The 25,824-nt window shown below is 42.9% G+C and overlaps 1 long non-coding RNA gene across 2 annotated transcripts in view; it reads right to left on the minus strand.

Moving 5' to 3' along the window:
• Positions 1-25,824, minus strand: part of LOC116238898 (uncharacterized) — a 67,692-nt gene that overhangs the window by 41,573 nt on the left and 295 nt on the right. The window lies entirely within an intron of this gene.

The following is a 25,824-nucleotide window of genomic DNA, read 5'->3' on the forward strand; positions in this document are numbered from 1 at the left end:
CTGGCAATGGGAAGAGAAAATAGTAATTGGTTCCTTAAGAGACGTTAATGCTGTGCTACACATTCTAGTTCTTAGGGTGTTGTCAAAGTTTTTAAACACTGAAGTAGGAATAAAAATTAAAAGTTCATAAAGTCAGGTCAGCGTTGAAGGACAATTACAATATTATTTGCACAGAAAAGAAGTCGTTCCAGTAGTGAAGATGGCCCGCAGAAGAGGTTAAATGTCTTGCATGGAAAGAAATGATGGATTTTGCAGAAAATAAGGAAATTGCAGAAGGGTCCCACTGCCTGCTGTGCACACAGCAAAAGCCTTCGTTTTGCTGTAGGTTTGATGAAGAATGATACAAGCACAGGAGGAAGCTTTCATTCTGGCAGACCAGTCTCCTTTGAATAGTAACTTGAATACTGCTGGATTTGATTTCTTTCTTGGCAATTATTTTTTGTAGGATTGTGTGCTGTCAAAATGAGCCCTATGGTAGGCATCGCCTTTCTTCTCTTTAAAAGTGAAACAAATTGTTCTGGCTGGAGTTTAGATATGTCTTAAAGAGGAAAAAAAATCAAAAATAGCATCCTGATCTGCTCTCAGAAATAGTGACTGGAAGGGGGGGAGTAAGGGCCACCGTAAGAAGGAACAGCACTTGTGGTTTAGCAATAGCAGCAAAGCCCAGCGCACGTTATAAATCTCTGAGTGCAACCAGATACAAGAAAAGGAAATACAATCCCCACAAATGTACTTTGGTATGGAAACTGTGGAAAAAAAAGCAAGATTTTTGGAGCTTTCACTAACACAATGCCTCTTTGGGTTTAGCAAGTCCTGGCTGATACAGCACTGAGCACTAAGTGAAAATCAGCATGTGAGGGGTCAGCCTCTTTTCTCTTACACACTTCGATACAAGCCAAGTGGTCTTTTCCTTTCCATCCTGAGTCTGTTGGAGAGATTCAGGGACTCTCAACCTGCACATTTGAACCACATGTGGGTTCCCTGCTGGCAACCCCCTGCCTTTTGGTGCAAGCCAGACCCTCTGCTGGGGCTGGAAACCCCAGGGCTGGGTGGGTTTCAAGCCCTGAAGCCTGCAGGGCTGAAGGCCCCATGAGCAGGAGGCTGCATTTCCTTCCAGGATGAGAAAGGATTGTGTCTGGGTGCTCTGTAATGTGCTCCTGTGTAACTGAGCCCTGCGAGAGTTGAGGGCTGAAGCACTTGTTAGACAACTAACACTCCCTAGCTATAGGCAGCTCCCGCTGGATACCTTACAAGGTCTGCAGAAGATGCATATATTTTTAAAACAGATCCACCCTTCTCTTCCAGACCCTAAAATCTCATGCCAAACCAAACAAGCGCAAAAGTAATCCCAGAACGAGCTTGGATTTCTTAGGTATTTTGCAGCCGTGCTGCAAATACAAGCTAAATGTGAGTTTGTGTATTTATATGGGGTGTCCACTACCCAGATGAACTAAGTTAAATATGTGCTGAATTTTGCATATGGCATGTGTCTGCAGCGTCATGGAAGCAGGAGAATGTTCTGGTGGCCATTGCACCTGGACAGCAATAGCACACACAAACTGCAGGAAGGCACTGAGTAAGAGTATTTATAAACAGCTGATTGCCCTCATGAACATCCCAACAGGCATCCGTCCAGCCCGTCCTTACAAATATCTGCTGCAGAAGCTTCACGGCTTCCCCAGGCCATCTCCTCAGGAGCTCGGCTGCCCCTGCTCCCAGCACTGTCCTGAGCTGTGCTATAAACCTATCCTTTCTGCTATGGGTGGAAGAAGGAGACAATTTCTACTCTTCATGCTGCAGCCTCTTGCATATTTAAAGGTGATCAGTGTATCTTCTCTTCCCAACTTTTCTTTAGGTCCAACAGCCCTAATTCACTTTACCCAAAGGACATACCTACCCTCCTTTCATTGCTTTTAGGACTTTCTTCAGCAAACCTGTAAGCACGGCACAATGGGTTGGCTGCAAGTGCAAGGCAGAAACTCACCCATGCTGAGAAGAAAGGAGGGATGGCTTTGTGACCTGCTCGCACATCCCTGAGTGTGTGAGCATTTTGTCACCTGCATCTTATACACGACCATTCAGCTCATGCTCTGCTGCAAGCGTGTTTTCCCTTCATCATCTGAATTTTAAATGAAAATTTTGAACAAATGTGACTATTCTGTCCCCCTAAATTCCCTATTAATAACAATGATGCAGCATTTGCAAATACTCTTCAAGCATGAGCCAAGCAGTCATTTCTCCCCTCACAACTTCATTGGTACACTGCTCCCCCACTTGCTGAAAGAAGGGCGCAATGCTGTACCAAAGCCAAATGCCACTTCAGTACTCTCTGCAACACCCTCTTGCCCTGTTTTGAAAGGAAATCATACAGACCCCTCAAGAACAAAGCGATATCTTGTAAGGGCTACAAATTGCACATTTATGTCAGTATTTTGACAGGAACTGAAGTCACACTGACGAACCTAAGCTTTACTGCTCCTTCTCCCAGGTCTGCTGAGGTCTCTCTCCCACAGGATCCCACCCTCTAGCCTGCTCTGCCGGTTCAGTTTGCCCATCCTGCGCCTCTTGAGATGAACTTTTAGCAGTGACCCTATTCTTTGTACAGTATTATCGGGTAACTTGAGACCAGCAGATGTATCTGATTATTGGAACTGTGGGAGCAATTGCCACAAAACCTGAAACCATGACCTTTCCTTGAGTGTTATCAGCCAAGCCGGGGGTTGCAACAGAGTTGATTTATGACCATTCATTAAAATTATATGAAACCGATTATTTATAGAGGTAAGAGGTTCAGGACCAAAACCAGTCTCCTTCCTAGGTTTGGAGGTGGTAAACCAAGGATTCTATATGATCTTGACGCTACATGAGCATAACAGGATAAAGTGCACATTTTTATAAGTGTCGGTTTTAGCTGGGCAGTGGCCACTAGACAAAAATGTAGAATCATTAAGGTTGGAAAAGACCGCTAAAATTATCTAGTTCAAACATCACCACTGTGTGCACTGAACAATGTCCCTCAGTGCCATGTCTATCTTCTTCTTGAAAACCTCCAGGAATGGTGATTTCACCACTTCCCTAGACAGTCTGTTCCAGCACTGCCACTCTTTCTGATAATAATTTTTTCCTAATATCCAATCTGAACAGCTCCTGGTGCAAGTTAAGGCCATTACTTCTCTTCCTATCAGTAGTTACCTGGAAGAAAAAGTCTACCCCACCTTGCTACATACAACAGAATTGATGTTTTCCCCTTACTTTAGAATTAGAAACATCAGCAGCCAGCCTACATTGGATAATTGAGTAATATCGGCCCTATATGCAATCATCTACCTCCCAGAGGACAATATTTTTCCATACAACAGCTCCTACAGCCAAATGTACCTAAGCCAAACATTGTGGATCCTGTATCCTGAGACTGCAACATGAAATTGCCATGCTGTGGAGAACAGCCAGCACTGGACTGGGCTTAATCTGCTCACAGGGTTCAAGCAGCGGTTCAGAGGGGCAGGTGAAAAGCAATCTGCATTGATCGTGCCTACCTCCTGCCAGGGGGCCTATGTTTGGACATGGAGCCATGGGCTGTGCACCAGGCAGCCGGGGGATGTTTCTCCCTGGGCTTACAGTAAAAGCCAACTCAAGTGCCTGCCACCACATGGTGATGAAAGGGAGGATCAAACAGCTCCCGGAGCGAAGCCTCTTCCAGGCTGGAGTTTCTATATATAGGAGAGTTCAATAAACACCATTACGAACTGTGTGCAATCTGCCTGTCCAGAATTAAGGTCACACGCATACCTACATCTCTGTAGGTCTGTGCTTCTCTGCCAGCTCGCTTTGCTTACAGAATGAACAATTATATATGAGACGCTGCATAATTAGTAGTTACGAATCATGGAGGCTGCTGACTTCTACCCCACCTCAGGCAGCAGGCTGTAGAGGAAAGCAAGAATGAGATTCTTAAACCCAGGTGTAAAACCCATTGTAAAGGTCAGGCTTATAAGGAGATGATCCCAAAATGCTAATGACATGACAGTTTTATGAGGCTGGAAAATGATAGCTTGGCAGAAGCTGAGTAATATTAGAATAAGGGATTTATTTAAATTGGACTACTTTTTTTTAATTATTATTTTGAATTTTGCCTTTGGTTCTGTCAAATCTCACTGAGATAAGAGATCCTTACTTCTGTAAGTATTTCTCCATGCAGTTGAACAACTGAGGTGAGAAAAGGCTGGTTAGGTAAGTATGGCATAATGCTGTGATCTTACACTCTTGTTTTTCTGCAACATATATAATTGAAAGGTTATACCATTTTAATGCCTGTACTTTGCAAAATATATGTAAAATACAATATAGGCTCTTAACAGCTAGTCTCAGAAATATGAAGGCTGCTCTAAAAGTAATACCTCCTTATTTCATTATGTTGGCCTACGACATCAGAGGCAGATATTAATGGTATGGCAGTAGAGGCTGAACCTTCCCAGCAACATCCCTTTACATTTTATTGCTGTATGATAGATGGCAGGAGAGGGGCTGTTTGACAAAATGGCATCTGACCTGGAAGCACGTTTGAAGCAAAGGTGTGTCACTGAATTCCTTTATGCAGGAGAAATTGCATGTATTGACATACATCAACGCTTGCTCAACCTTTATGGAGACCAAAGAGTGGATGTGAGCAAAGTGAGGCAGCAAGTGGTGTGTTTCAGCAATTTGGCAACAGCAATGTGAAGGACAAGCCACATTCCAGGTGGCCATGCACAGCTGTCACACCATGAAATGAAGATCGCCTTGATCAGCTCTTCCACGTGAATTGGCTAGTGCTGGTGACTATGATGAAAAACAGTGCTTTGTAGCTGAGAATGCTATCAAACAGTGTTATTGTGCTCTTTGTATCTGTTTCCATGGATATAAATAGGAGGCATTATTTTTGGAGTGACCTATATAGAAACGGTAGAGCTGTTACACAAACTTTAACACAATTTGTCTTAGAGAAACCACATTTCTCTACTGTGGCACAGGAGAAAACCTGACCAAAAGAGTTTATAGTCTAGTGCGTGCTTTTAACATAAACATATACAACTGTAGCCTGTGCCACCTTAGCAGGGCACACTAAGGATAGGTACTTGTGTGTCTAACCAGAGCCTAAGTGCTTTTCCATTTGCAAGGTAGAGAGATCTCTCTCACCTTAATGCTGTGTCCTCAAGAAGCAGTATTAATATGAAATCTGAGTTGATTTCTTGTTTTGTTTTTATTTGCTTTGGTTTTCTTTACTTTGCCCTAATTCTTTTGCAGTGAGTGAATTCAGTCTCAGAAGGCTGTGAGCCCCAGGACGCATCCTTCATCAACCTGGCACTTCTTCTCATGCTGAAAAATAATGCAATTTTCTTTAAACTGCAATTTCAACGCATGTAAGATCTATTATTGTTCTGCCTATAGCTATGCTGGATCTTGGCTTGTATAATACTGCCTTTCCCACAATTCCTTTAATCAGCAGTGGTTTTGGAAAATCAGGAACATCTTACAGATGAAAATCCTTTCTCTTCTATCCAGTCACAAATTGTCTACGTCTACTCTTTTCCTCTGTGGCAGCATGAGGATAACTCAAGTGATATCTCAGCACTCGGAGGGCTCTCAGCAGGCAGGCCTGATGCTGCGAGGTGTTGAGCGCTCCCTGGGAAGCGATGAGCTCTCTGAAATCTCTGTGATCCAGGTCACTGGGCCAGACAGAGCTGTCTACATCGCCCATGCCACCCTCGGAATTCTCCCCTCTGCAGCATGAACCAGCCCCGTCTTCCTCAGTTCATACATAGCTCTATGTGCCCAGAGTGAGTTTGGGGCAAATACTGGCTGCTCTGAAGACTGCTATGAAAAAATGCTGACACATTCATCCATGAAAGCCAAAAATACCCTTTGGGGCCATGCTTTGCTGGCACCGTGGTGGTCAAGGACTCTGGTGAGGATGCAGGCAGAGGTGGCATTCTTCAGTGAGGATGGATGTGCCCTCACCTTTAATCTTTCGTGTTTTGGTGCAGACAGAAGTTCCTAAGTCATAATTGTTCATGCAAGTGGTATTCGTGCCACAACAAGATGAAGTGGAGAATCATTCCTGGAGGTGTTCAAGGCCAGGCCCTGATCTAGTGGGTGGCAAGCCTGCCCAGGGCAGTGGAGTCAGAACTGGATGGTCCTTAAGATCCTTTTCAACCCAAGCCATTCTATGATTCTATAATCATGTTGTATAACATGTCTGCTATTCTGAGATGAAAAATGGATTCTTACCAGAACTCCAGCAGAGCCCTGCTCAGACTGTGTGTACCTGAGCACCCTATTCTTGCCCTGCAGCAATGTGCCATGTGTCCGTCTGCTGCACCAGGGCTTCCAGTTGAGAAGGCAGAAACAGAAAAACATCATGCCAGGTCAGTTGGAAGACACCAAAAGTAGTTTCCTCAGTGTGAAACATTACAGTACTGGAGCTCCACTGTTATGCCAGGCATAATGATCTGATAAAATATTCTTCACTTTGTTGGCAAGCAGATCTTGGCACATTGGAGCTGTATTTACACTAGAGGAAAGGAAATTTAGTTGGGGCTGAAGACACAGAGATGCTGCTGGCAGGATGAGAGAGATCAAGGTAGGGAAGCCTGGAACAGTTGAGTTCTTACGTCAGACAAGTCACCTTGGTGCACACAGCTTCTTCAGGTGGCCATAAAATAACCAGCTTGCTTCCCATTTCCAAGGAAAAGCAACATTTCCAGAGAGACTTTCTAGGGTCTCACAGAGATACGTGAGGTACTGAAACCCGTAACTGGGTTTCAGTGTTAAGTATGGGTTACTCCATTTGAAACAGGATCAGCTGTTTCACCAACTCCACATTGCTAAAGAGAAAACAAATGAAAAAATTCCATGCTTTAGGCAGCTTTGGTGAATGAAAATGAAAATGTTTGAATCGGTCAGTATTGAAAAAAGAACAGTCATTTATAAGCTCAGTAACTGACACATTGGACAATGCCGCAGTGATACATTTAGCTTGAATGAACTCATGAGCTCTGAGTCAAATGCATGCAGGTACTGCATGTTCATCTCCATGCAGGAAAAAGAGCAGTCCATGCAAGTCTTATTGCAGTATAGCAGAGGTCTAATTCTGCTGACTTTCCTTTGCAGTAAGTCATACAATGTGAACATAAAGGAAGTGTAAAACACAGAGTAATCAGTTTCTATCACTGGCCAATAAAAGGAAGCATGCATTGATTTTTTTAGACAAATTACTTCTGCCAGTTGAAGTCTCTGTACATTGTACAGGGATACACTGGGATGAGCAGGCACTTCATTATTGAGGCCAAAACCAGGCAGTGCCTGATTATAAAGCTGTATTAGTATGTATCCCGTTTGTGCTGCACAGTTGCTCTTAGTGATCAGAGAGAGGAAAAAGCAGCTGCTGGGACAGGATGGCAACCTGAGAGAAGTTGTGCAGTAACAGAGGGAGTCCAGCCCATAGCACAACACAGTGCTGAGTTGAAAGATCAACAGCAACCTACAGTATACACTGCCAGGTTCTTATTCACACAATTTCACTCATCCCTTACCAGGAATGATATTACTAGTAGTGTATGTTTAGGGGAAACCCACGGTTTATTAGATTCTAAGCCAGAGACTAATGTTCTCCCTCTTTACCTAGAAGAGATGGTCATCCAAGGTTACAGGGGAAGAAGCTGCGAGATCAGCATGCAAAAACTGTGGTGGCAGCTGCCTTAGTCTGTTAGGCAGGCTTTTCTACTCCCGAGCAGATGGCTTTGAAGTTGGCACAAAAGCCAAGCGGACGAGACATGGATACACACGTACAAAGCTCTCTCGCCCCCGCGTGCACTGATACCCTCTGAAGACAAGTCACACCGTGCTTTCGCAGAGAGGCCTCGGTGTGAGGGTGTGTAGGAAGGTCACTACATTCCTCTGCTTAACAAGTGAGTTTTGCTCCCAAAATGCTTGGGCAACTCAAAATTCAATACTGTCATGATGAGCTGCAGCAAGACAGATGAAAGCACAGTGGTCTGGAAGCAAGCAGGTCTTAGAACATTCAGTGGGTTTTGTTTTCAGATGAATTTAAATACAAGAAGTAGTGAAGAAGTGCTTAGTAAGAACACTTTAAAAATAAACTTAGAATATTTTTAAGAGCATCCCAAAAGCAAATGATTAAAATGGAAGAAATAGCTTTTCCTCTTGTGCTATATGATTTAGGTTTAATACTGCTATTTTACGTTGGAAGGAAAAACAACACATGGGCAATAAGAAACATCAGCAGAACTATTCATATTCCTGATAGCACCTCCTGAAGTTTTCTGCATTTATATAGCCTTGCTGCTCTTCCTGTGCAAAGTGCCACCCTGGAGATAAATGTTACAGAATATGGTTGTCATTTCCTGACCCATCAGCTGTCCCACCACAATGCAGATTATCTGACCTGCCTTAATACTGGGTATTCTGGCAATACTTTTATGGCTGTGTCGGCTGATCAGCAATGCAGAAGAGAATACCTTAAAATGAATAGAAAATAACATTTAAACTATTTTTTTTTTCTATAAAACACAAAGAGAAGGTTAGCCTGATCTTTGATTTGCAAATCTAAAGAAATAAGCCTAGGTCTCCAGCTCTTATCTGGGTACTACACCTTGACCAAGTAACCCAGACACCAGAACAAGGCAAATCTGCTTTGACAAGAGGAGTAGCTGACCAGCATGAAAACACAAACAAATGCTCACTACTTTGTATTGATCAAGCAGCGTTTTAACAGCTCTCCTCAGTCTAATTTTAAGTGCAGGGAATACCATAATAGTAATCCTCATCACTCCTTGTATGTATGTTTATTGAAATGTATTTCAATAAATATAGGAGGGTGAAGAGAGACATCTGAAAACTGTTGTCTTAGGGACCTGGTATCTTCCACAGGCAATTTATTTTATGTCACGTTAGTGCTAACACAAGCAGTAAGCAGAGGATGCAATAGCTGCACTGTTTATAAAGGCACTGCACACAGGTGAGCGGATGTTTGCAGAACAGCCCTGCACTTCACTGGTTACTTGCAAAAATATATGGAAGAGAGGTCAGAGCATTGGACAAAGCAAGAAAAGTAATTCATAGTAAGACTTCAGATAAGATCTATGTAAAAATTCTTGGTGCTGGATTAAAAAATAATCATATTGCCAGTACCAAACATTTAAACTTCAAGATTCATCAGATTTCTTTGTAGGCAGATGCAGTGGTTTGGTGTCCCCATTGGTGACCCTCAAATTCTGCCATTAAATCACAGATATTTTGTTCAATAATGGCTGACAAAACAAAACCCATTATTGTTTGTACCGCTGTCATTAAAAAGTTACAGTGAAGCTGTGGGTTTTTGACAAAATGTGCAGTAAGTATAAAGAACAAATACACAGCAATCCTTTTAGAACAAGGTGAGTTTTGATGGGAGTTTGACTGCATTTGATCTTTGAAGGTAGCTGCACCTTACTTAGCCCTTTTCAGTACTTGCTGCTGCTAAAGAAACTTCTCTAATTTCCTGGCTCTGTTGCATGAGCACAAAGCTGTTTAGAGTGCTCTAATCCATGGGATGGATATACACAGCATGCTCATACAAAACCACAAGCACTGCAGGGGCTGAGCAGCCAGTAAGCATCTAGAGGGTTAAGGATTTTTGTAGCAACTGGGAACAAAGAGTAAGAATGAACACTGTGGTCACCGCTAATGAAGGACAAAGAGCTCAAGATAGCAGTGTGACAGAGCCATCAGGAAGGATGTCAAAAACTGAGTAATAAAATCTGGGAAGGGTGAAGTTCATGTGACCTTTTCAGATGAAAAGTGAGCTCTCTATGGAGAGCTTTCTTGGAGATGTCTAATGGAGGAAATACCTAGAACAATACCTGCTCACCTCTCACTTCAATATTTGGAGCAGAATGGAGGCTGTGCTTTCACTAATCATCCATTACATCCAAGAAAGGGCACTGGTAACCGCCAGTGAGAATACTCTGGCCTCTGTTAGATGTCACAGAACTGTGAGCCAGAAGCAGCTAACTTACCAGCATCCTGATAAAAACTCACTGCATGTCAGATAATCACAGAACAAAGTTGGAAGGGATGACAGCCCAGAATAAGACATCTGATTTCAGAATTTCAAAGTTTAAATTGAAATACCCAAACAGGAATAGAAATTGAGAAGAGCTGTACTGCCAGACTGAACTAAAACCCTAGATCCAGGCTTCTCTGGGGTTAGTGAAGCCTGAAACACAAATTGGGCATTTCGCAAAACAACACATGCAATTTTCTTTTTCCCCACGTGTACCACAGCTTCCTAACATAGATGGCAGTACAGCAAACTTATAAAATACATCTGCATATCAGATGAGCAATTGGTAAGTTAGCATATTTCCAAAATCACCATCTTTGCCATTTTGAGAAGAACAGATGCTCTGTCATAATGCAACATGCAACAGGCCCTGCCAAAGGTTCTGTTCAGGACAGAGTCCTAGCAGAGCTAAAGTCAGAGCCCAGAAGAGCTCCAGCCAAAGCTCTGAGGGGCTGAAACAGAGAAAAGCAAAATGCGTGGAGTAAACCCGGTAAAACAGGCAGCTCAGAAGGCATTTCATTTTCAGTTTGCCTTTAGTCTACCTCACCAGGTAGCTCCCTTCATAATTTTCAGTTAAGCCTGTAAGAAAAGAAAAAAACCAACAACCAACTTAAAAACAGTGTTGTTTAAACCACTCAGAGAAAATGAGCTGTGGATTTCTGCAGCACCTTCTGCTCTCCCAGCTGTAACTTGCTGCCAGTTTAATGCTTGCCTTTTACAGGCATCCATTTGCAGGTCTGCAATCACAGTTCAGATGAGCTGCATAATTTTAGTAGACCTCTGAGATGGAGCCAGCATCTGCAGCAACCTTGCAGATTCCCTTGCTAAATGGTAACATGGAAGATGTGCTGAAAGGCACCTACAGAGCAGATCGACACCTAGAGAGCCGAGGAGACATCTGTTGTGCCTGTATTTTAGCAGCACTAATCTGGGTCAGGAAGAACAGGTTTGAAGCCCTTGGGGTTCAAGTCAGTCATGTTTAAATGCTGCACAAAGGAGAGTCAGGGGTGGCAGACATCTGATTTATGTCTGGATGGGTTACGTTCACCCAGGGCGGGAGACATTTGGGCATTTCAAGGGGAGTAGAACTCGTGCCAACCATGCTTTGCTGCTGTAGGTTGCAGAGGGGAACAGAGAAGAGCTTCAGCTGTCCCATGTCAGGATGGGAGCCATTTGAGAGGCTCAGGTGCTGGGCTTGCGAGCAGCAGCATAACTGGAGATAGGAAAGGACACTCAGAACATCCCCACACCATGCAAGGCAGTGAGGGCTATGGCACTCCAGGGCTGTACAGACCCAGCACTCACTACACAGCAGCAAAACATGACAGAAGGGCTGCACCAGCTGTGGTAACATCCATCCCACTGGGCAGTGTCCTCCAGCTCAGAGCTTTGACAGAGTGGCTGTATCACTCCTGAATCCAGAGTCACTTATTTGATGTTGGCTTTAGAATCTTGACATCCTTCTCCCTTGCTTATATGCTCTTCAGTTGTAGGAAACATAGAATATCAATATCCTGATAATGCAATCAGGTGCAGTCAGGCCTACACAGCCTTTCTTCCCCACAGCCTGGGGAACCAAATCACACTGGGACTGGCTTTTTCCTCCCTTTCCTAAGGAACTCACAGTACCAATGTATTTCTTAATATGCCCGGTGCTGTTCAGCAAGCCAGCCTAGCTAATTGCTGCTATAATAACATTTAGTGCTCTGAAGCACTGTTCACTTCCAAGGGCATTTAGAAATGCCATATTTCTGCAGCTCTGAGGTAGAGGCATTTATAATTACGTTTCTAGCTCTATGTTGTAAATAATTTTCGAAGACAGTGAAATACAGGCAGTAAGAGTTGAAGACAAGATTATGGCTGCAAAACTGCTGGTATACAGGTTCTGCTAAAAAAAGACCACCCAATTATTGTTGTGTTTTTAATGAGAAAAATGTACACGCCTTTATACAGAAATGGCCTTTCACTGGTCTTTAAACCGTGGATGGGATCACGCCTCACTCATTTCCTTCACAGACCACAGGGTGGCAAAGACTGCATAATGCTTCGCTTCCATGCAGTGAAATGGAGAGCTGAAGCACCAGGCCTTGGCACATAGACGGGCAGAGGCTTGCACCTACTGCTCCAAGGTCAGCAGTGCTCCCTCGGATGAACGGGTTGTGCTCGCTTCCTGCAGGAAGAATGGTGGGTGTGGAAGAGAATAAGTGTACTGATGCTGCAGCAGATGGGCTTGCAGGTGGAGTCCATACAAGGCCAGGCTTTTGCTTGTGCCAGACCTCCAGTGCCTAACATGGACTGGTGTCCTCACAGGGCCTGCTGAGAATTCACACTGCAAATAAACTGTGAGGCAGCAGGTGCTGCGCGGTCAGAGCCTCAGGGCGATTGTTTTCTCCCAAACAGAGTAATTTGAAAGGTATTTGTGCCATCTTGCCAAAAACACAAGTTGTGCCACAGTTATTTTTGGATATCCAGATGTCCCTTGGGGAAGAAGGCACAGCAATTATGTCACATGTCAGTCAGAGCTACCTGCTGACACCATCCTAAAGTTACTATAGAGATTTTGAGATGGATACCTACCCAAATCAGGGGCTAGATTTTCTGCTTGCCACACAGCAAGCTATTTTGCACTACTAGGTACTCAAATTTTCTTTTAATTTGAGTGTCAAACTTCTTGCTTTCTTAGAGATCAAAATGCTTGCTGGAATAGAGCTGTAGTGCAGGGAATAGGGAACATGGAGGAAATGCTGCCTCTAGTGAAGATGTGGACTTAAAGGAAAGAGATTTGCCTTTGAAAATCTTCCTGAGTTTAGACATCATCTTCCCATGTAGCTGTTCAGCAGAGGAACACGGCTCATGCAGCAACCCTGTCCCTAGAACTCTACCACGGAAATGGGGGTTAAGGCCACGGCTCTGTAGTTCCTGGCTCATTCTTGTCTGATCCTTTGGGCTCCCTGGGGGATGCTTTTTGCTCCCCGATGGACAGCTTTTTAAAATTAATTTATTGAGAACATTTCTGCTGCAGGGGGAATAGTACTGTCCAGAAGGGAGAGGCATTCATGTACTGTCTCAGTGTTCTCAGCATTTAATGTAGGGTAGTATCAGGGATGGAGGCGGATGGGCGCTCAGTCCCACAGGCAGGAGGGTGAAGGCTCCCCTGAACTCCTGCAGTGGGTTAGCCACTAGCAGGGTGCAAAGATCAGAGTCTGCCATTTGGCTGTTGCTGAAGGTATTTTTTACGACACTTTTACTTTCAATCTGCTTTCAGCACTGTGTTATGCCAAGTCCCCTCGTGCTCCTCACTAAACTCATGGTAAAATTAAAGTGTGACGTCGACCATCCCAGATACATTGCACGCCAAAGGCAAAATCCTCCTTCAGAGGTCAGGGCCTCAGTAAGAGTGATCAGATTTGAGACAGAAAACACAATGGGAAACAAACAAAAAACAGAGCAAACCCCGGAATGTTTCCTATGTTAGCAACAAAGTTTGTTCTACACAACAAAAAAATATATACACATTTTCTTTCCGCTTCACTGTTTTGAAAAGAACATCTGGAAATCCAAAACAAACAATGCTATTTTCCTCAATAAGGCAGTATATTTTCTGTCTACAGAGTACACAATATTTAATAATTTTGAATACACAATATGTTTGGAATATTGTAATTATTGTAATAATTATTGTAGCCAATAATTATGATGCAAACATGCACATATCAGGGATAACATCCAGGATACAAAGTTTTGGTTTAACTCAAATGTTGCTGAGGGCTAAGAACTCTAACGTCACTTTGTCTTCTTGCTCGTTGCAGTTTCTATCATTACATTTGCTTGGCATGGTTATAAAACAAGATAATTACAATGCAATTACTGCATTGATTCAAACTATTTTGTAAATAGTATGAGGGCTGCGTAGATAAGGTGAGTAATAGTACTATAGATGGAGGTTGGACTAGATGATCCCCAGAAGTTCTTTGTGACTTGAATTTTCTTACAGCACTGTAACACATACATTTATATGCCAGCACTTAATGCTGCCCTTCTGCCATAAGCTCGTGGAAACAGAAATACTCCCACAGGGCAGACAGGTCCCAGGCGCTGGGACCTCAGTGAGATGTCCTTCTGTGCCTCGCTGGACCCAGCTCCAAGGAAAGGCAATACGCTGCCCTTAAATATCTCACTGACCTTGTGGAATTGAGCAGTGGTATCTGAGTAGATGGATGCACAGATCTCATGGAAGGAAGTGACTTCTCAGAGCCCTTACTTTTTCCTTGCAGGAAAGTGAGAGGGTGAGGCTGCTGGGCTCAGCAGTGGTGCTGAGCCTTTCAGAAATCCTCCACCCCTTGCTCCTGGCCTTAGTGCTCATTGAAGCAAACGAGACAAGACACTGGCACTTCACTGCTGAGAGAAACAAGGTGGTTGTTTCCCTCTGCTAAAAGTGACTGATCCTCCTAGATCGGTTCTTCTGCAGCACAACACAGAAAATCACATTCTATGTACTGTTCTTGTACTCAATTAGTTAACACTACTCTTTTCCTGACTTGCAAGCATGTATACAACAAAGCTTTGTGCAGGCCCTGTATTCCTAGGCCATTTCTGCCATCTAAATTCCCTAAAAATATTAGTCATCTTCCAAATACCCAGCAGCCTGCTGCTTTCCAGCACTGGGGCAGCACCGTGCAGGAGTCTTTCTGCCTGTCTGTACCTTGAGCAGCATCTCACGACTCTTTCCCATCACTGGTTTCCTCCTCTTGCATACACTTACACATACACTCCTACACGGGGCCTTTCTGTTAAATGATACAACATTGTGAACTACAAATTTGCAGCAGAGGCCCAGTTCCTCTCACAGATTGCATGTGGTGATATGCAATCACTTACTACACCTTGGTGGTGCTCCAAAGGCACCTGGAATCAAAACTGAACAGCTCAATCTTTTTAAAGAAGACAACAAACACATATATTCCCTACTACCATTCCAGAAATGGTAATATAAATACCTACTCAAAACCAGAAGCAAACCCGTCTGATATTCTTTATAATTAAGTTGCATTAGTAACCCACAGATCAATGTGTTTACGAATTCACATTTTGTTTTATAAGCAGCAGCAGCTGTTTATTCCATGACCCACAGACACCGAAAGCTATTTAAATATAGAGTTCCTATATTTCCCAGTACCCGCCAGGACCATGGCTCGCCTCTGAGCTCTTTTTCACTACCCACTTTTCATCTCTCCAATCAAGGTTTTACATCCTCCAACCACTTTTTTTTTTTCTAGCCAATAATTTCAGAATAAGATATATTTAATTTAATCTAAAGTAATGAAAAAGAAAATGTTTTTCACCCACCTATTTTCTTAAACCAACAGAACAAAGCTGAAGACTTTTTTCTTTTTTCTCCTTCTTTTTTCAAAAGAAGACCCAAGCCAGCCTTACAAACAATCCCCTAAAAGCCCACAGCACTCAACACCTGACACTGTTGTTTGCTTGTGAATTTACTGAGGTTCTACCTATGACTTCACTCATTTTTTTCAAGATCCTGCAGTTTTATATGCTAATGGATACTCATGCCACAGCCTCTCTTACAGACTCTTGGGCTACAACTGAATTTCACTGAATGTCATGGTTGGTTTCTATTTTTCCGTTTCCCCTCCAGGCAATCCCACCACTTTCTGCCCTCATCTGTCCTGCCACTATTTTTGTCTTGAACTTAAAGGCTTCAGTCTCCCTGTTTTGTGCCATGAATCCACCTGCACAGAGTAGAGCATCTCGTTCTTGGTGTAGCAGATGACTGCTTTTATGATGGTGGCACTACCTGAGATACAGCGAGGCTACAGGTACTTGCAGGAGACCAACAAAGCTTGTGTCATCAGAGAGAGCTAAAGAACTTATGGATTATACCCTTTGAAATTGATTTGTAAAGCTAAAATCAGGAGTGAGAATAGCTAAGAACGTTACCACAATTTTTAAACAAAACCAGGAATTTAGTAGCATGCTATGCATGCTGCTGATCTGAGTCTCTGTCAAGAGGGAGAGAGGAGAAGGGAGAAGCTCCTTGGAGCCCCATGATCCAGCAACGTGAGGAATCTGTCGCTGGCACCTGCTCGCTGCTCTTCTAGGACACAGTAGAAATGCCAGCCAGGTAGTTCCTTCCAAGAATGTTTACATGCAAAGGCAAGAGGGTGAGACTTTCCTCCCTCACTGGTAAAGCTGGTGTTCGTGGGACTTTTGGCTTACACTGGCAGGACTCAAAATGCAGGCTTCCTGATACCTTTGGACAGAGCACTGGCATAGTGCAAAGAGGGCTGCTTCATTAAAAAAGGTAGACAGGGAGCTCCTGGCTACTCTGCAAGGCTTCACAAGGCATCTGTGTGTCCCTCTGCACCCCAGCTCTTCCTGCTGCCCTCCCCCATGGCCCAAAGTGATGTGGTTGGGGGTCTGGATGTGGAGTCAAGATCAGCACCAGCTAATTACATCCATTATACCTGCAGCACATGGCCTTTGTTTTCTCCTCCTGTTCACCAGACACAGGGACAATGCATGACTGCTGAGATACAATATCTGCTCAGAGAGCATCACTGCTAGGTGAAATCCTGCCTACTTTTCTCTCCTCATTAAAAAAAACAGTTGAAAAAAGATCTAGACTAGGTGGAGAGAAAAACTGGACAACTCTGCAGCCACTGGACAGAGCCTGCCAAAAAAGACAGCTCCACATTTTCCACTCCTCTGGCTTCAGATTTCATGTGCTCACCCCAGCTGTACAAATTTCAGTCTGGCCTTTAAGTTTAGGTGACAGGCCACCTTAGTAGCTCATCTAGACAGCTGCAAGACTGTCCCAAGTGGAAGTGAGGGGCAATTACTCAAATGAGCCTCTAAGTATTGCTTGGAAGAGTTTCAAGTCTCTTTGAAACCCTCCACAGAAACTACAAACTACCATTGCTGCCTCTGCTCTCTGTCCACCCTTTTTGTGCTACTTTTATCCCATATAGTTATGGTAACTTTATATTCACCATTACTCTCAAAACATTAAGTGCCTTCATTTGTGCATACTGTGTGCCATCCTGATTAAATCTGAAAACTGAAAAGAGCTGAGAAAGCTGAAACTAAAATATCATTGTCCAACTTGCATGTACATATGCCTCAGAGCAAAAACCAATGGATTGTTTACTCCAACCAACTTCAGTGATACTGGAAAAAACAGCCTTGCATGTTTGACAGCTCCAATGCTGAAACTTTTATCCAAAATGAAAACACAGCGCTTTCTATTCACCTCCCTCAGGGATGTTCACAGAGCTTTGAAACAGAAGCCTGTATTATTTCTTTTCTTCTAGCTCTAAGTTTGACTCATGTTTTCCTATGTAGAGCTTCCTAAAGTAGCCCAAGCATTTCAGAAAATGTATACCAAGTCCCACACGTACATCATAATTCTTCTCCGTTTCCAGAATGGAGCAGAGGGACGGCATGTACATAAGGGACACTGTGGGATTCATTCATCCCTGTGCTCTCCTGAAACATGACAGTGCTATTGGAGCATGTAGCAGAGCTTAATAAAACACTGTCGTTAAGGGTTCTGCCCCATCTTCTCCCTGCTGCCCTTAATCTATACACGGGCACGAAGTCCTAAAGTGGGAGTTTAGCAATGGAAGAAGTTATGCTATCAAAAGTAGCCAAAAAACCTTCCCTTACACGAAGGGATGCTCACATGCTAAGCTGTATTTGCACCACACTCAGACACATGAATGACAAGTGTGATGTATGGCTTTCCAGCAGTATTTATACTCTGGTGACTACTGCAGTATCTGGGTAGCGCAGTATAAATACAGCAGGTGATAGCCAGGGAAGCCCAAGGAGTGGGTGAGGAGGGCGGGTGGCCAAGGCAGCTGACAGACGTGCTGGTCCAGCGCATCTCCTTCAGCTGCCTGCGACAGCAGATTGCCATCGAGTGGAGGTCAGGAAGGTTAGAAGAACTTAAATTTCTTTTTCCCTCTCTTGGAGCCCATTTCCCATCCTTTGTTTGAGCCCACAGGGTCCTTTGTTTGAGTATCTGTCTGTGACAGATTATTACAGACAGTAAGATAAGAAGAGAAAAAATTAGAAGTGGGTTTTTCTCACCTAAAAAAATTAGCTATAGTGCTTTTAAAACAGCAGCTCAAAACGTATTCCTATTTATATATAAGTATAAGCAATCAAAGGAGAACAGAAGTGGTTGTATAGGGAAAACTCCTGGGTATGCATCTTTCACACACATGTTTAGCTTCTCCCTAGTGTACATTAAATGGCAAGGATGGTCCAGCTGGCTCTGAGCAGGGCCCTTCAGCAGTGAGACCAGTGAGAATTTCGAGCTTTGCAAATTGACTTTTTTATTCTCAATAAATAAATTTCAGTCCTCTATAACCAAATGAAATCCTTCAAATAAAATATAAGCGGGAAAGATTCCCTCATGTAAAAGCTATGAGCTTAGATTTTTGAATTCTGCTTTCAGCACTTGTGGAATAACATGAGTTTCACAAGAAACTCTTTCCTAATAAGGTTCCTATTTGTTGTGAAGAAATGGGATGGTTGCAGCAGCCTACATCTTTGTTGCAATTCTTGAGTTACATCTGCAAAAATTCAACCAAAACACGCTGTCACAACTCATGAGATCACATCCAAATGTGACTTTTTTTCCAGCAAGGTCCAGAACCCTGTCTCCTGGCTATTCGGCACTCCAAGCTCTTCTATAGGACAAGGCAGGTCCGATCAAGGCCAGCTTTATGCAAGACCTTTGCTTCACACTGTATCAACAGCAGAGCTTTTGGGGAGAACTCTTCGACATGTACCTCCTGTATCAGCTTGGTAATGCAAGAGCTCCCTAAGGCCATGGGTTTTGATTATGAAAGATCTGATGCAGCTATGCTATAGATAGGGACCTGTATCAGTCTGGAGGACTTGACTGTACCCCAGTAAGAGCAACCTCTTTTGGATATGATTTCTCTTTCCTCCCCTGTTGCTGCATATCTCAGTGGCATGCGTAACCCTGAGACAGCTTCAATATATTTTATTACTACGTATTTCTAATGTTGATGGAAACCAGAATTTAAGAGCAGAATAAAATCATAAGGTGTTTTCTGGTGTTGAGCAGTTGAATTTGCCAGGAGGACAAGTTCAGGTTGGAAAGGAAACTTTCAGCATATTGACTACATGCTGGTAGCACCAAGCAGCCAGTTGAGTCTGCTTCTCGCTGTGCAAAGAAACACAAAACCATGAGCAGAATCCATCACTCATCACCCCAAAAAGCAGTTTTCACCTCGCACCCCAAGAAGCAAAGCCTCATTTTTCACAGTGCTGACAGAGGCTACTGCCACCTAAGTTATTTTATGTAACCATGAGAGCAGACAAAGAATCAAAGTGACATTTTCCTTCTTGGCACCAATTAAATCGCCTCCTCACGTCCCTGCATCTGACTCCACTTTTTTTTCTGGAAATGCTGCAAGTGTGATCCCTATTTGTATGCTAGTGATACATCTACAAGGTATGCTGAATGTGCAGCTTGCCTTTGGTGAACATGATTATGAACATGCATCTGTTATTATAATGCTTCTTTACCACTTGCAAAACATGCCACAGGCTCAGTGGTGCCCAGCTTCTCAGGGCATCACACTTTTTGTTAGATCTAGATTGAATCATAGCAACACATACACAGACACTATATATGTTTTAAATCAGTTAGCAAAATGGTTTCTATTGGTACAACACATTTACTTTGGCTAGCACCAGCTGAACTAGGGTTTGTTGTTGTTGTTGCTGTTCTGTTTTTAAGGTTTCAAAGATTTGGGTTATTATAGGCAAGAAATATCAGTTGAATGGCTAATATTTTCCAGGTATAAGTGGTGCTGGTTTTTTACTATTATGTTACTGCACTTCTCAAGGGATTGCAGACCATGGCTGGTTGATTTGTTTTTTCACTCCAGCTCTAGCAATCAGATTCATGGACTGTCAAATGCCTGCAAAGTGAGGAAGCAGTTCATTACATTGTAAAGTTCATAAAGATGATTGCATAGAGAGGTAGCAGCACATGAGTTTCTTATCTCAGACTTGTGATATTCTGGGAGCCCACAAGTAGCCCAACCCATCAACATCACATATAAAAGTGTAAAAATCAGAGAAGTGCCAAGAACTAAATATGCCAACAAGAGCTCCCAAATTCCAGTTCCTGGTATTATATCTTTCTTACATTTTCTCAAAATTTAGAAAGAAAGAGATCTTACGTATTTAGTAGATGTGCAAGTCTGATCAGGAGGTTCTTATTTATAACGGCCCTCATGTTTCTCAGTGTCCTCCACTCTTTTGCAGTACCAGGTCTGTGTCTCAAATCTCAATTTCCTTAATTCTCCCTCTTCAAACAGACCAAATACTCCGTTTTCTCTTGGGTCATAAGCAAATTTTCTCTTTGTTCAAGCATGGCTTATATTTCAACCCTCAGTGTGGCAGAATACAATGGCCTTTTAATTACTTTTGCTCACCTGTAATGAAATTAGACGAGTGGCAATACTTGGAGCACATCCACAGTGTTGACAAGGTCTGAGTGACGTGCACTTTGCAGCAGATAAACCTGAGCAAACCCTAATTTGCTGCATGGTAACATAACCAGAGCTGATATTTAGCTCTGGACCTAGCTGCAAATAGGTCCAACAGTATTCCTTCCTTGCACAGTTTCTTGTCTTCAGTTTAGCCAAAAGGGAAGGAAATTTTGCTGCAAAGTGAAACCATTACCCAAAAGCTGTACTTTGCCCACTTCAAAACAGGGCCGGCCCTTCCGTTCTGCCAAAGTCACACTGGCAAGAACACACCAGAACCAGCCTGCCCAGCTCACTATCTGACTTGTTTATGCCAATCACTTTGAGGATTTTAACACTGGAGTTAAGTTTAGCTGCGCTGGTTTTTGAGGGCTAATTATAACAGGCAAAGCGGGGTGAGATTGCAGCTATGAAAGTCGCAGTGTAAATAAAAGACCCTGACAGGCTGGCTGCTATGTTGGCACAGGACAAACATGTATGTCACGTGGAATCCAAGTGCAGCTGTTGCAGCCCATGCTACAATAAATAGCTATGGGAAAGCCGCATGGCCATGCGGGATTTTTTATTACCACCTACTGTGCTACTTGGCTGACTGTATGCACTTGCAAAAAATGGGCCTACCTGCAGTTTAAGCATATGGCAGGACACTGCTGTTGTGTTTTGAAGGCTTGAGTGAGAGCACGGCACGGCTGTCTGCCTCTTCCAACCATCCTGCTTCCACAGAGCCCTATCTACATTACCTACGCATGATTTCGTGCTCAGCAAAAGCATGAGAACACTTGTTCTCGTGTCTGGGAGCGAAAACCAGATCAGGCCTCCTCCCTGTTCAGCAATGCCAAGCAGAATACATGCAGCACCACGTCTCACAGCACTCACGGATGGAGAGGGCCTCAGGTAAGGCTGAGCTCTCAAGAGGATCTCTATTTATAACCTGGCCCCTGGGTGCTAATGTGACAAAGTGTTGGTTTTTAGAGTAGCTGAAATGCCTCAACACAAAGTGGAAGACGAAACCGTTGATGGCGTGTAAATGGTCATTCATGCCATTTGCTGGTAACAGAAGAAGCAATCGGTACTGAGGATTTGCAGTGCATTGAAAACCAGCTAAACTGATTATGGTCCATGAAACACTAATCATAAAGCATCTACATCCTTTCTAAGATTAGGTTTTTACCCTTTCTAGAAAAAAAATAAGTGTCCTGCCATGGGGCATATGCAGCTTTAAATTAGCAACTGGCAATGAACTGAGCTTTTGACAAGGCTGTGGAAAATGCCTGGCATCCATAACTCCAGCAAGATGCCTTCTGGGTGTCTATTACACAGATGTGAGCAGCAAATTAACCCTTGTTTCTCCTGCAAGCAAAAGGCATTACAATTACAATCATTACCCTTAGAAAGTAAGGGCCGAGATTCTCGGTAATCTGCTTATTCAGATGCCCCAATAGGCAAAATTATACAACATTCAAATGCTGCTGTTGTAGCACAATTTTATTTGAGCTCCTTTCTACGCAGCTCTCAGCATTTCACATAAACTGTATCCCTGTATTCATTTGTAGCTGCACAAAGGGACCGGGCTATCAAGTTTGATAGCGTAGACACACATTTTTATGCTATTTGAACCCAGACTTTAAAGCTGTAGCACAGTCCTGCTTAGAGAGAACGACACTGCTTTCACACGGGAAGCTTTAAAGAGACTTCGGCCATTTCTGAGGAGAGCTGAAAAACGTGTTGAAGGATTCAAGCACTGGTGCATGTGCACCAAACGGTGGACTGAGAAAGTTCCTAGAAGGTTTTCCTAGTAGAATTGGAACTGGGAACATGCAGACTTCACGTCATTATCTATGCTGTTAAATCTGTGGAAACTGAACCACGTGCAACAACACAGCTGTTCAGCTAGCGGCATTTAATCTCTTGCTATCATCTCAAAATATACATGCTCCTGCTCTTGGTATCAACACAGCAAGCAAAGACCAGGAAAAAAAAAAAGCAAGCGTCAGGGGAAACTTCCTTCACTGATCTCCATGTCCCTGTTTAAGTTCACAGATCGGAAAAATATCCTTCCTTACTTTCTTCTAAAAGGGTAGCTGAATTTCCTAGAACAGATCGAACAGGAGAAAATGTAGTGAGGTTAGAAATGCTCACTGGGGGTGGTTCCAGATGTCACATCTTCAAGAGGCTGGTGAATGTGAGGTTGTTTGGTTTTGTTTTTAATTAAGAGCAGAACTAAGAGACTTAAAAAGATGAATGACTAACAGAACATCTCTGGAGTTGCCCATGTGAGCATATGTGCAGATGGCATGGCTATGTCCACTCTAGCTTGGAGGGAATCTGCAGAAATGCGGGAGGACATGGCTGCTGGAATCATCTGCTCTACCTGGGTGATTGTTGTTCTCACCCTGTTCTGGAGAATAAGTCCTGATCCTGACAGGGCTACAGTGATCTCCAAATTCTTCTCAATCTCATTTTCCCTAGGAACCTTGGCAACTTATCTTCTTTCTTCCCTCTATTCTGCTCTTCCTGTCTGAACATATTATAGATAATGTCAGGTTAGTTGGCATAATTTGTAAATGTGTTGAAACTGGGAATGCATTAAATAAATATAACTCAGGCATCTCGAACTCTGTAAAGGAAACTCATTACTATGTTGATACTCAGTGCATCAAGTGTCTTCCAGCAAAGCAAACAGTATGACTTGTTTTCAATTAGCACTCCAAACTAAGAACAACCAAGTTAATTGCAGAAGGTTTTGGTGTGCATACTGTGTGTGAATACACTGGAAGGATTTCCACACAGTTTCTGTAATGAATTTTCCTTTAGCATTTTTTTGGGTGGCTCAAAGCTGCCTGCTCTGATTATTACTAGGTGAGGTGAAAGAGTAGATGGAAAAAAAATTAGAATTTTCTTTTTTTTCCTGCCAAGTTCTGTAAAGTATCTGGAGTTATTTCATTACACTTCTGCAGCACTCATGCCTCTTAATCAACTTTATTAGTTGCTCAGTTCCCTTAGAAAAATACTTTTTTATTACATTAATATGCCTTGGAGCCCAAGCACGGAATTACATCTGAATAGATGATGATGACTTACTAGCCTAAATTCTGAATAAATTGAAATTATTTAGGCAGTTGCTCTGCGAAAACTTGAAAACCTGGAAGAACCATCGTGAAGCCAGGATCTGATGGCCTGCAGGACCCAGGTGATTCAATCTCACCCAGAGATCCAGCAATTTCTGCCCAAACACAGGCTTGTCTTCCCAAAATGCCTTGTCCTAACAGTAAGCACCTGGCAGTCTGTCAGATCTGGCAGCTGCAATGGGAAGTGTCAGTGAAGTTTAAAGTCTGCATGTAATGATGGAATTCTGTAATAGTCTAGAGTGACACAGAAGACAAGGAATAAATATATAAAGAGAAATATCATTATTGGTTTTCCCCTTCCCATTTTGCTGGCTGTAGTTTTCTTTCTATGACCTGAAATTAAAATGATAGTTTTTTGCTTTCCCTCTTTCTTTTTCACCTATAAGAAGACAGCCAGTTCCAAAAGACTTCAAAGCATTGTTTTTGCATTACAACACACTTTTTGCTTTATGATCACTGAAAGGTGTGAAGAGGCAGAAAATAAAACTTGATACTAATTTTCAGACACTTTGTTCTGCTGTTCCTTTCTGGGCTGTACAGCAAGTGTTGGAGCACTGCTGCTACCTACAGGTCTGCTCTGCATAGCACTCAAAGCCAACACAAATGCAATGCATGAAGATTTTGTGATTGGGAAGAGACCTACACCCCGACAGTAGTGCCTATTGGCTTTTGTGAAATGTGAGCTGGCAAGATGTAGCCTTCCTGCCTTGTGGCTAAAGCATGTAAGAAGAAACAAACTTACATGGATCTGATTAAACAGAAGGCAGATCCATGCTGCATAACACTTAAATTTCTACTTTCATTTCTTTCTGTAAGTGAAGAGGAAATGTTGCACTCCCAGATGTAATGTAAGAGGAAGCATCTGCACTGAGAGGGGAACCCTCTCCCACCGCAGCCACCAATGCACAAAATGTGCAGCAGGACTGGAAAATACCTTCTGGTCTGCACTGCTGAAATTCTAAGATAATTTGTGATATAATTAGAATGCTAAAATTTAGTTGTGGCTCGTCCCTCTTCAGAATTTGTCATCTCTTTTTTGTCTTTTTCATTTTCCTCCTTTCTTAGTAACACAGGCAACCAAGATAACCTGAAGTGGACTCGGCAGAAGCATTGCTGAAAACAAATCAAGCAGCTTTCAGAATATAAGAACAAGAACAAATATAAGCAAACCATGAAGACGTCAAAAGCTTCTATTTAACTGAAAGTCATAGATTTCAGGATCAAATTACCAGAGAGAATATCAGATCACAGGCTTTAATAAGAGATGGAGGAAGGGAAATACGCAGGCAGAGTGAGTAAGGGAAGAAAAAGTTAATTTATGAAGTCATCTATAGCTGAATGCTTCACTGACAATATGAATGGTCAAGCAAAAGAGAAGAGCATTCTGCAGCCAGAGAGAGCATGATTAGACTAAACTCCAACAGCGGGATAGGCTGATCTGAGATACAGAAAATCCGTGAAGCTTTTCCCATTCAGGAGGCTAGAAAAGCTCTTGTAAAGCCAATACACTGAGAGCATCAGGAGCAGGAGGATTTTCTTGAGCCTGTTCCAAACTAATCTTAGTTCAAATGACTATTCATGAGAAAATAAGTCACGTTTCTGACCTCTTTGAATATCAGTTCTTCTAGAAACAACTTATTTTCAGTGCTGGTATGCAGTGAAAACTGTAGTGTGACTGGAAAATAAATAGCACTGTACCTCCCCTTAATTCCCCAAGATGGCCTTTTTTTTTTTTTCCCCCCCCCAAAGAAGTTTAATGAAAATAAGAATTTGACAGAGCTACAATGCTTACTGCCACAAAGCATTAGGGAACACAAAGAACGTCTGGCACACAGCACATCTTATAACCCTTTGGAAGGACAGGCAGCAGCCAACAGTAAGACACTTCTCATCCATCATCTAACAACGCTCCGACCCCGGTTACACACGATCTTTTTGGCGAACTTCCACACAACTTTCCTAGTGCTGTTTCTAAGAGATAGTCAGCAGGATCTCTCTAACATTTACGTAGAGAAGAATGACAATCGCCATAGAAATCAAT

The sequence above is a fragment of the Phasianus colchicus genome, chromosome 4, assembly GCF_987193195.1.
Source record: "Phasianus colchicus chromosome 4, bPhaCol1.hap1.1, whole genome shotgun sequence".
Lineage (NCBI taxonomy): Eukaryota > Metazoa > Chordata > Aves > Galliformes > Phasianidae > Phasianus > Phasianus colchicus.